Source organism: Schistocerca nitens, chromosome 3 (assembly GCF_023898315.1).
Source record: "Schistocerca nitens isolate TAMUIC-IGC-003100 chromosome 3, iqSchNite1.1, whole genome shotgun sequence".
Taxonomy (NCBI): domain Eukaryota; kingdom Metazoa; phylum Arthropoda; class Insecta; order Orthoptera; family Acrididae; genus Schistocerca; species Schistocerca nitens.
In genome coordinates, this window is record NC_064616.1 from 183,989,441 (window position 1) to 184,002,498 (window position 13,058).

General features: G+C 44.2%; 1 pseudogene; it reads left to right on the top strand.

Annotated features, from left to right (window-relative positions):
* The first annotated feature begins 4,297 nt into the window (after positions 1-4,297).
* Positions 4,298-4,415, top strand: LOC126249889 (5S ribosomal RNA; annotated as a pseudogene).
* The last annotated feature ends 8,643 nt before the right edge of the window (positions 4,416-13,058 follow it).

Below are 13,058 nucleotides of genomic sequence, written 5' to 3' on the forward strand. Positions count from 1 at the left end.
AAATGGAAACTGACATTTACAGATTAAACACAGAGGGAAAAAATAATTAAAACCTGCTTCTGGAATATGGAGCAAAGAAACTCGAGAGAGAAAGTCGCACTGTATGTTATCTACATTATCATCAGGTGTTCCGACACATGTAGCGTTTCCCCTGCTTTGACCTGCTGTCACGTATTAAAGTACCAGGTTATACGTATGGTCCCACGCGGATATCAATGCGGAAAAAGAGTGTACACGTTCAGGGTTCCCTGTAGATACAGTTAGGCCGGTCGCTGTGGCCGAGCAGTTCTAGGTGCTTCAGTCTGGAACTGCGCGACCGCTACGGTCGCAAGTTCGAATCCTGCCTCGGGCATGGATGTGTGTGATGTCCTTAGGTTAGTTACGTTTATGTAGTTCTAAGTTCTAGGGGACTGATGACCTCAGATTTTAAGTCCCATAGTGCTAAGTGCCATTTGAACCATTTGTAGATACAGTTCTGCTGGGATGCGGCTAGCACGTGCATCACAGTGTGCGAATGAAATACCGCACCATCTGGAAACGTGCACCAAGCTTAAATTACGAGACACAGTACGATTTTTGTTGGGGAAACGTCTAAATTGCAGATAGGTTCACGGTGTCAGATGTTTCAAATGGCTCTAAGCACTATGGGATAACATCTGAGGTAATCAGTCCCCTAGACCTAGAACTACGTAAATCTAACTAACCTAAGGACATCACACACCTCCATGCCCGAGGCAGGATTCGAACCTGCGACCGTAGCAGCAGCGCGGTTCCAGACTGAAGCGCCTAGAACCGCTCGGCCACAACGGCCGGCTTCACGGTGACATTCACCCCGTTTACATGGGGCTCCCAAAACTGCATTTCGTGAATAGATTTCCCAACACCGCACACTTCAAAGTCGATTCTGGAAATCCGCTTCTAGTTGCCGGTTTTACAATTACGGAATCGATTTTCGCTACCATGAAAACGCAACCAGTTTTGAAACGTGCTTGGTTTGTCAAGCTACGTCTTGTTTTCAGAATATGCGATTAATATGGGCTTACTGTGCAGTGAAGGTGAAGCAGAGGTATTAGACTGCGCATGAAGCTATCTACCTGTAATATTTAAGTGAAGAGAAATAACGATTGTGTTGACTGAATCAGAAACTCGATCAGCTGTTTTCCAGCCGCCATATTTAACGGGGCTAGCAATTCCGCTTCAGGCCTTAACATGCAAACACGACAGGGAGAAACGGTTTCCTTAATTCGGTTTCTGTCTTCCGGAAGAGGTGTCGCATGTGAGCGTAGTGTTTTGATGGTATATGGATCATGTGCGAGGTTGCATACAGTTGTAGTGAAATGGGGTCAAGAATTTGATCAAGGCCGCATAGACGCAAATGATGCTGATCGGAAAGGAAAGCGACCGACATCGACCACGGACGACAATGTCGAGACAATCGAGGAACTAATTCGCAGCAGTTGTAGATATTTCAACGATTCTCGAATGGCTGCGTGGCCAACGAGCGGAATTCTGTCGTCGAGGAACTGAACGATTGGTAGAAAGTTCCAACCGTTGTTCACAGAGACTTACGTACTATGCTGAAAAATAATGCCACGCGTATGTGTCACTTCGAAGCTTAGTTCAGCAGTCAACAAAAGTTACTTGTCCAGCTATTATTGTGTGTAACTTACTTTTTGAAATTCCGTCGCATCTGCGTGTGACGATCGTCCGAGTAATATACACGATACCGATGACCTAAGGCGAAACGCGGGACTGTCTGTTCTGTGAAGTGCGCTGCCCAGCAATGACCTCGGGTCCGAGAGTTCCGGAACCTGTACACAAAACTGGAATAGAGATCAACATAAACATCATTTCTGCTCTTTTTATTGCTCATGAAAACCACACATTGCATGTTGTACCACCATACAGCGAGACCTTCAGAGGTGGTGGTCCAGATTGCTGTACACACCGGTACCTCTAATACCCAGTAACACGTCCTCTAGCATTGATGCATGCCTGTATTCGTCGTGGAATACTATCCACAAGTTCATCAAGGCACTGTTGGTCCAGATTTTTCTACTCCTCAACGGAGATTCGGCGTAGATCCCTCAGAGTGATTGGCGGGTCACGTCGTCCACAAACAGCCTTCTTCAATCTATCCCATGCATGTTCGATGGGGTTCATTTCTGGAGAACATGCTGGCAACGCCATTCGAGCGATGTCGTTATCCTGAAGGAAATCATTCACTCGCTGGACAGTGTGTCTAAGGCGTTCAGCCTGACCGTGTTACCTCCAAAAAGGCCTCCGACGATTGTGTGGTTGAAGGCATACGCGACACTCGTCGGTGAAGAGAACGTGATGCCAATCCTGAGCGGTCCATTCGGCATGTTGTTGGGCGCGCTGCATGATGTCGTGGTTGTGTCGTGTAGATGCACCTTGCCATGGACGTCGGGAGAGAAGTTGCGCATCATGCAGGCTATTGAGCACAGTTTGAATCGTAACACGACGTCCTGTCGTTACACGAACGCCATTATTTAACATGATGGCGTTGGTGTCAGGGTTCCTTCGAGCCTTAATCCGTACGTAGCGGTCACCACTGTAGTAGTAGCCCTTGGGCGGCCAGAGCGAGACATGTCATCGACATTTCCCGTCTCTCTGTATGTCCTCCATGTCCGAACAACATCGCTTTGGTTCACTCCGAGACCCCTGGACACTTCCCTTGTTGAGAGACCTTCCTGGCACGAAGTAACAATGCGGACGCGATCGAACCGCGTTATTGAGCGTCTACGCATGGTTGAACTACAGACAACACGAGCCGTGTACCTCCTTACTGGTGGAATGCCTGGAACTGATCGGTTGTCGGATTCCCTCTTTCTAACAGGCGCTGCTCATGCATGGTTGTTTACATCGTTGGGCGGGTTTAGTGATATCTCTGAACGGTCAAAGGGACTGTGTCTGTGATACAATATCCACAATCAACGTCTATCTTCAGGAGCTCTGGCAACCGGGTGACGCAAAACTTTTATTGATTTGTGTAAATAAAAAAGTTTATCTTGTGGGGTCGAGACAATAATCCAACGCTGAACGCTTCTGCTGTGTGGTAGGTATTGTATAGTTAGGCTCGAATGCCTATAGAATTAAATCATGTGGACCTGGTGGATAATACTTGGAAATAACTTTACAGCAATATTGCTGACTATTGATCGTCCTGAAATATTAGAAAAAGAAAATTCTTTTCGAAATATCACTTTCAAATAGTATTCTATTATTATATCTATATTCTGTACCGATGGTTCAAATGGCCTTGAGCACTATGGGACTTAACTTCTGAGGTCATCAGTCTCCTAGAACTTAGAACAACTTAAACCTAACTAACCTAAGGACATCACACACACCCATTCCCGAGGCTGGATTCGAACCTGCGACCGTAGCGGTCGCGCGGTTCCAGACTGTAGCGCCTAGAACCGCTCGGCCACACCCGCCGGCTATTCTGTACGGATATATTATATATTTTATCGAATTAGACACCACACAGCCCACTGTCATATTTCTTATTATGTATACTATATGAAATTTTCCGACTTAATGTAGTTAGCCTATAGTTTCTTTATACATTTTTATAATTCTGTTGGACATTATACTGTTAGTCATACTAACAGTATACATTGCATTTAGTACTTTGTCTTTGACTGGAAAACTAATCTCGAACAAGTACGGGATTACAGCTTCTATCTTTAAACTTTCATTTAGGATTCTTATCGTCTTCGTACATCCCTACAAGGATACATTAATCCAATATTTATTAAACATCTAACTACTCATTTAAGAACACCGGTACACTGTAGAACATGAAGTTATTTTTCCATGGAGTGAACCGTCAGCATGCAACAGTTAATGGTCAGGAAATCTGACAAACAGGGTAAGAATTCTGAAAAGAGAGTTTGTGGTAATGACAATACAACATTAGAGAATAAGTGGTTCATATTATTAAACTTGGTAAGGCATTCATGTAAATATTCCTCTTCCATCTTTTATTTGTAGTATTTCAGTTGCTTAGTTGGTTGTTTAACATATTCTGATGAAAAAACAAAAAAGTACCGATCTAGAATTTTCGCCGTTTTTGTACTTTCATCCTTGGATATGTGTACTTTAGAATCTACATGTATCTAAAAGAAGCTCATGACCGACATTTTTAAAGTGGTACTAAACTATATTGTAAAAGTCTTACTATGGGTGCAAAATCATTGCAGTTCGATTATTCAGCTGAATTGCCGTCGAGGGATCGCTTGTCTAAATTTATTTCAGTGCCTTTATTAGCGCCAACGGCTTTACCGCAGTGGTAACACCGGTTCCCGACAGATCACCGAAGTTAAGTGCTGTCGGGTTGGGCTAGCACTTGGATGGTTGACCATCCGGTCTGCCGAGCGCTGTTGGCAAGAGGGGTGCAGTCAGCCCTTGTGAGGCAAACTGAGGAGCTACTTGATTAAGAAGTAGCGGCTCCGGTCTCGTAAACTGACATACGGCCGGGAGAGCGGTGTGCTGGCCACATGCTCTTCCGTATCTGCATCCAGTGACGCCTGTGGGCTGAGGATGACACGGCCGGTCCGCATCTCGTGGTCGTGCGGTAGCGTTCTCGTTTCCCACGCCCGGGTTCCCGGTTTCGATTCCCGGCGGGGTCAGGGATTTTCTCTGCCTCGTGATGACTGGGTTTTGTGTGCTGTCCTTAGGTTAGTTAGGTTTAAGTAGTTCTAAGTTCTAGGGGACTGATGACCATAGATGTTAAGTCCCATAGTGCTCAGAGCCATTTTTGATGACACGGCGGCCTGTCGATCCTGTTGGGCCTTCCAAGGCCTGTTCGGAAAGAGTTAAGTTTTTTTTTTTTTTAGCTTCATTAGCACAATTTTTTGAATAAACGTCGCGCGGAGTGGCCCCGAGGTTTAGGCGCTATGTCACGGATTGCGCGGCCTCTCCCGCCGGAGGTTCGAGTCCTCCATCGGGCATGGGTGTGTGTGTTGCTCTTAGCATAAGTTAATTAAAGTAGTTTGTAAGTCTATGGACCGATGACCTCAGCAGTTTTGTCCCTTAGAAATTTACACTCATTTGAACATTTTTGAATAAACACAAGTTTTTCTACTATGCTGCTGGCATCATCCGTCTCCGTAGAGCAATTATGTCCTGGTAGAAAACATTCCATTATTAAGTATTTTACGATCTCATTTGCTTTCAGAAAGTTGGTTGAAGTTTTTGATATTAGTCATTTATGACTGCGCAGACACGTGAATGACCACAAGTTATAAAATTGGTGGCAGCACTACCAAAGCAACTACCTATAGCAGCTTCGAAAGATGCTAAAAAAATGGCTCTGAGCACTATGGGACTTAACTTCTGAGGTCATCAGTCCCCTAGAACTTAGAACTACTTAAACCTAACCAACCTAAGGACATCACACACATCCATGCCCGAGGCAGGATTCGAACCTGCGACCGTAGCGGTCGCGCGGTTTCAGACTGAAGCGCCTAGAACCGCTCGGCCACTCGAAAGAGGCATTTTGTTATGTCATAGTTGCCCTTTTCACAATAAGATTCACTACACAATATACGATAAATAGTTTCTGTTGCACTGTTACAACCGTTACGAATATAAAGTTTCGATGTGTAGCAAAAGCATGTAAATTTTTTTGTAAATTTATGGTAAGATCTTATGGGACCAAACTGCTTAGGTCATCGGTCCCTAAGCTTACACAATACTTAATCTAACTTAAACTAACTTACGCTGTGGGCAACACACACACACACACACACACATGCCCGAGGGAGGACTCGAACCTCCGACGGGGGGAGCCGCGAGGACCGTGAGAAGACGCCTTAAACCGCGCGGCCAAAAGCATGTTATCTGGTTCATGTAAGCTAGTTTTCAGCCTGTAAATCAGAAACTACTCTTCTAAAGATTTTCTCCGTCGTTTTCATGGGCTGGATAATATACTGGATGTGTTCTTTTAAGAAACGCTAGATCTATAGAGCCTCTGAAACTCGTGGCATATAAAATCGCTCATACGCTTCTCAGTCCTCCAATTAAATCTTATACTATACCATCTGAAACCGGTTACATGGCGAAGAAGTGTGAAAGACAATTGTTCATACCCTACTTTCCAGAAAACAATCTGTTGTGTCGGCAGACTTGCCAACACTACGTACACTAATTGAAATAGGCGGCCAAGATGCACGCGCTAACTCACGAAGGATGGAGTGAGGTCTGAAACAGGAGACTTAATGAATGCTATAAAGAAAAGTACATATCTTCTGGACTACTTAACTTTTAATCCTTCCTTTGTATACATCGTTCTTGATGAGACATCTGGAGATTGTGGCGGTACAAGTGCGACTCTTTAGATACAAGCTATCTAAGGCTAATGGCGCCTTGCTAGGTCGTAGACATGGACTTAGCTGAAGGCTATTCTAACTGTCTCTCGGCAAATGAGAGCAAAGGCTTCGTCCGTATAGTCGCTAGCAACGTCGTCGTACAACTGGGGCGAGTTCTCGTACGTCTCTCGAGACCTGCCGTGTGGTGGCGCTAGGTCTACGATCACACAGTGGCGACACGCGGGTCCGACATGTACTAATGGACCGCGGCCGATTTAAGCTACCACCTAGCAAGTGTGGTGTCTGGCAGTGACACCACACAATCCGTGATGGTTGTCGTTGAGATTGGATGCAACGTTTGTTCAACTTTGCACTGTGCTGGCTGTGCCGCTGAGGCGGTGGCGGAAACAGTGCAACCAACATGTGCACCTTCCTAGAATCACTGGCACGAACATCTTACCCCAAAATTTCAACTTATTGGGAAGTTGTTCGGAAGAACCATTTAGGCTCTCATAAGCCCACAATATGATCGCACTTGAATTCAGTTGACTGGATGACATGTGGGATCAGTGACGTCCTGGCGTGATCGGAAAATTGTAACACTCTTTCAGTAAATGAAATACAGTGGTTATGAGTTAGATGTTTTTGTGCTCAGTGTATGATTCACACTGTGCAATAACACGTCGCATACCTGTCATTTATTTCACTGAAATGGAAACGGTTTCGACCTTCTTGGTCATAATCAGTTGCAGAGTAAATGACAGTTACATTACTAACAACCAAGCGCGCTGTATGTAGACACATATCCGAACAACGGGTATTCTAAAATAATTAGAATCAGTGCACCACGACAGTGCTGAATAGCGTTAAAAAGGTTGCTTCTTTGAACATCTTTATTGATCTTACTGACAAAAGACAAATTACACGGAATAGACACTCCCACAAAAGACCAAGTCCACGTAAAAGTACCTTCAGGGGGGTCCGACAGGGCGACGATTTTTTGCGGGATTCGAATGTACATACATTGAAGAATTATATCCCAAAATATTATGTGATAATTCCAAAAAGTAGCGGCACGGCACGCAGCGGCTTTGAGAACCGGTTCCGCGCTCAGGCTCCCTTCGTTGCGTTCGTGAGATGTTTAGGGTGGATTGTAATGGTGCAAATGTTTACCAATGCCTCGAACACATAGCAGACTTCCAATTTTCTCATGTTGGCCCCCAGGTAGACGCTCAGTCACCTCTTCAGCGTCAGTCGGCCTCTTTAGAGACGAGTGATTTTACTGTTCGGCGTAAAGTGAAAACCAGTTTTGTTTGGCACTTTTTAACATTTAATGCACTTGGCAAATGCCCTTCAAATCGAAATCGGCGATGAAATGAACCGATTCTGTGAAGACAGAGACGTCAGCGGCGACGAGCTCGGCGACGAAATGGGGTTTGAGGACGAAAATGTGGGCTTATCAGATTAAAGTAGCAGAAAGCGGCCATCCGTTATCCGGGGCGATAATTATTACGGAGCAGGCATCTATGATGTCCCGTAAGTTTCAAGCTTCGTCCCGTTTTTTTTTTTTTTTTTTTTTTTTTTTTTTTTTTTTTTTTTTTTGAGGTAAGTACTTGTCAAACTTCGGTTGGTTGGTTGATTTGGGGAGAGGACCAAACAGCGAATCATCGCTACCATCGGATTAGGGAAGGCAGTCGGCCGCGCCCTTGTCAAAGGAAGCAGTTGAGGGAAATCACGGAAAACCTAAATCAGGATGGGCGGACGAGAGTTTGACCCGTCGTCCTCCCAAATGCCAGTCCAGTGTGCTAACCACTGCGCTACCTCACTCGGTTGTCAAACTTAAGACGATCTTTTCTCAAAACCATGTTTTTCAGCATGGTTGTCGTCGCCCACGCTACAGTTTTCATCCGATTTTAATGTTTTTGGCCTTCCTTGAACAAACTGAATTCTCTCCAGTTCATCATAGCCGATTTTTAATGTTGATATTTAGTATTTTTCATGCAAAAAAGAGGATCATGATGCTTTCAGAGCTGCCTCGAAAAAATCCAATTACGCAATGAAGATATTATTATTATTTTATTTTATTTTATTTTATTATTATTTTTTTTTTTTTTTTTTTTTGCTTGTTCCGTTTTTCCCGCGGATACGCAGGGAAAGAGATGCTGGAGATACTGACAGGTTTCAGATAGATTATATAATGGTAAGACAGAGATTTAGGAACCAGCTTTTAAACTGTAAGACATTTCCAGGGGCAGATGTGGACTCTGACCACAATCTATTGGTTATGAACTTTAGATTAAAACTGAAGAAACTGCAAAAAGGTGGGAATCTAAGGAGATGGGACCTGGATAAACTGACTAAACCAGAGGTTGTACAGAGTTTCAGGGAGAGCATAAGGGAACAATTGACAGGAATGGGGGAAAGAAATACAGTAGAAGATGAATGGGTAGCTTTGAGAGACGAATTAGTGAAGGCAGCAAAGGATCAAGTAGGTAAAAAGACGAGGGCTAGTAGAAATCCTTGGGTAACAGAAGAAATATTGAATTTAATTGATGAAAGGAGAAAATATAAAAATGCAGTAAATGAAGCAGGCAAAAAGGAATACAAACGTCTCAAAAATGAGATTGACAGGAACTGCAAAATGGCTAAGCAGGGATGGCTAGAGGACAAATGTAAGGATGTAGAGGCTTATCTCACTAGAGGTAAGATAGATGCTGCCTACAGGAAAATTAAAGAGACCTTTGGAGAAAAGAGAACCACCTGTATGAATATAAAGAGCTCAAATGGAAACCCAGTTCTAAGCAAAGAAAGGAAAGCAGAAAGGTGGAAGGAGTATATAGAGGGTCTATACAAGGGCGATGTACTTGAGGACAATATTATGGAAATGGAAGAGAATCTAGCTGAAGATGAAACGGGAGATACGATACTGCGTGAAGAGTTTGATTGAGCACTGAAAGACCTGAGTCGAAACAAGGCCCCGGGAGTAGACAACATTCCATCAGAACTACTGACGGCCTTGGGAGAGCCAGTCCTGACAAAACTCTACCATCTGGTGAGCAAGATGTATGAGACAGGCGAAATACCCTCAGACTTCAAGAAGAATATAATAATTCCAATCCCAAAGAAAGCAGATGCTGACAGCTGTGAAAATTACCGAACAATCAGTTTAATAAGTCACGGGTGCAAAATACTAACGCGAATTCTTTACAGACGAATGGAAAAACTAGTAGAAGCCGACCTCGGGGAGGACCAGTTTGGATTCCGTAGAAATATTGGAACACGTAAGCCAATAATGACCCTACGACTTAACTTAGAAGCTACACTCCTGGAAATGGAAAAAAGAACACATTGACACCGGTGTGTCAGACCCTCCATACTTGCTCCGGAAACTGCGAGAGGGCTGTACAAGCAATGATCACACGCACGGCACAGCGGACACAACAGGAACCGCGGTGTTGGCCGTCGAATGGCGCTAGCTGCGCAGCATTTGTGCACCGCCGCCGTCAGTGTCAGCCAGTTTGCCGTGGCATACGGAGCTCCATCGCAGTCTTTAACACTGGTAGCATGCCGCGACAGCGTGGACGTGAACCGTATGTGCAGTTGACGGACTTTGAGCGAGGGCGTATAGTGGACATGCGGGAGGCCGGGTGGACGTACCGCCGAATTGCTCAACACGTGGGGCGTGAGGTCTCCACAGTACATCGATGTTGTCGCCAGTGGTCGGCGGAAGGTGCACGTGCCCGTCGACCTGGGACCGGACCGCAGCGACGCACGGATGCACGCCAAGACCGTAGGATCCTACGCAGTGCCGTAGGGGACCGCACCGCCACTTCCCAGCAAATTAGGGACACTGTTGCTCCTGGGGTATCGGCGAGGACCATTCGCAACCGTCTCCATGAAGCTGGGCTACGGTCCAGCACACCGTTAGGCCGTCTTCCGCTCACGCCCCAACATCGCGCAGCCCGCCTCCAGTGGTGTCGCGACAGGCGTGAATGGAGGGACGAATGGAGACGTGTCGTCTTCGGCGATGAGAGTCGCTTCTGCCTTGGTGCCAATGATGGTCGTATGCGTGTTTGGCGCCGTGTAGGTGAGCACCACAATCAGGACTGCATACGACCGAGGCACACAGGGCCAACACCCGGCATCATGGTGTGGGGAGCGATCTCCTACACTGGCCGTACACCACTGGTGATCGTCGAGGGGACACTGAATAGTGCACGGTACATCCAAACCGTCATCGAACCCATCGTTCTACCATTCCTAGACCGGCAAGGGAACTTGCTGTTCCAACAGGACAATGCACGTCCGCATGTATCCCGTGCCACCCAACGTGCTCTAGAAGGTGTAAGTCAACTACCCTGGCCAGCAAGATCTCCGGATCTGTCCCCCATTGAGCATGTTTGGGACTGGATGAAGCGTCGTCTCACGCGGTCTGCACGTCCAGCACGAACGCTGGTCCAACTGAGGCGGCAGGTGGAAATGGCATGGCAAGCCGTTCCACAGGACTACATCCAGCATCTCTACGATCGTCTCCATGGGAGAATAGCAGCCTGCATTGCTGCGAAAGGTGGATATACACTGTACTAGTGCCGAGATTGTGCTTGCTCTGTTGCCTGTGTCTATGTGCCTGTGGTTCTGTCAGTGTGATCATGTGATGTTGAAAGGTGGCTACACTGAGCCACAGCGCCAGAGATCGCGCTAGAGGTTATTGTTCCGCCGCCTCCACTGGCAGTGTGTGTTGAGATGTGCTAGTGGGCAGTGTTTGTCGAGATGTTGTTCCATGTTTTATGCAGTTGTTGATGGGCTTGACAGCAGATGGTTCGAATGGAAATACTGTAATGATCAGAGTGCTTTTCGTCAATATATATGAAGGTAAAATATTCCGTGTCTTTTTTTCATTATTTCAGTGTCTTAAATAATGCGTCATTACAGGTTCAGTCAACAAAGCATCTGGCTTGTGTTCTTGGATTAGAGTATAATTCTGGTTCTCTTCAGTAATTATGGAATTTTTATTTTCTTTAATTAATTCAGTATAAATGATATTTAAAATTTCTTGTGTTATTGAAGAGGAACCGTGCCAGATGCGTACGTTGAGTTACACTTCCACACACAGAATAGTGACACTTGTGCTTTGGTCTCGTAGGTTTTATAGTTGCTGGGGACTTAATTAATTAATTGTGTTAACGAAAATTTTCATTTAATTCTTTGTTGTTGTTCTATGCAGTCAGATTGCGTAATAATACTAGTCAGGGCCAACCGTTTACGAGACTTCGTAATCGGACAGACAGCTACTAAAGCAAAAAATTAAAATTATTTTCATATTTATTTAATGAAGCCCCCATGCACGTGGCGACCCTGCCAGGATCGTCCCTTGGAATTCTTCTGATTGTAGAAATAGTAGACAGTAGAATTGTTGTAGTAATTTGTAGTTCAGTAATTGTAGTCTATATTGCATGTGTAGATTTGGTAATTGTCATTCTTCTAATGCTATTTTTTTTGCAGAATTTAATTTTGTTATCTTGTATACGGGTTTGACAATTTTGTGCAGTTAGGAAGATTTCAATTGTTCGTTATTCGTGTTTAGGGAAACATTTCGTGTGATTGGTATTGTTGAAAATAAGAAGGCATTGTGTGTAATTTTCGTACAGTGACGAGCTTTGTATGTTTTGTAAATGATTACGCGATCGATGAAACAGGCGAAAATGATGAATAGTCAGAAAAACGAAATTGTTGACATGGCGAACTCGCCAACACAGGACAACAGTATGATGAATAATGGAGTTGAAAACAATTTAATAAGTCGGGAAAGTAGTCCGGAACCATTTCAAAATTTTTCGCAATCAAAAAATTTTCAGAATACGAGATTAACGACAGAAGATATGGAGCAGTTGATGAGTGCAATATTAAATTTGGGATCTGAATTAAAAACAAATAGGGAAACAATGGAAACACGGTTAGACTCACTGGGATCACAGATACGATCTGAATTTAAAACAGAGATAGGAACTTTACGATCTGAATTAAAAAATGATATGGGAACAATGGAAACACGGTTTGGATCTGAATTAAAAACAGAGATGGGAACTTTGGAAACACGGTTAGATTTACGAATAGGGACATGTTTCAGAAATATGAAAGATGAATTAAAGAAAGAAATTAGGGAAGAAGTACAACCGATTTTGAATTCTCACAATAATAGATTAATTGCAGTGGAGATTAGACAAAGGGAACAAGATAGAGAACAGGAAGAAAGAGATCGCGTGATAGTACAAAAATTTTCAGAGTTAAATTTACAACGTGTACACGATAAGGAAGAAATATTTGAGAGAATCGAGGAATCCGTACCAAATGACAGAATAAATAATCTAACACAATAATATGAACAGTTAACTACCAAATGTGTCAACACTGAAACCCGAGTCGCGACACTTACGGAAGACGTAAATAAACAGAAAGAAAAAATAGGCGACTTATCGGAAAGAGTTGAGGAAATTTCAGATAAATTGACAAATCTTAGTTTACATGGGGACAGAGATTCGGATGATACGGCTCCATTGCCATTTGCGGAAACTGAAGAGTACCAGAACATAAATAAGCATGTTGAAAATCAGGGAAAGTTTAATGAACGCGTTAAAAGGGAAGTTGAGGCATTACGGATACAAGTCAAACAAATTGAAGGCGAAATCGTAGGAAAAGACAGCAAAAGAAATTTAGAATCAC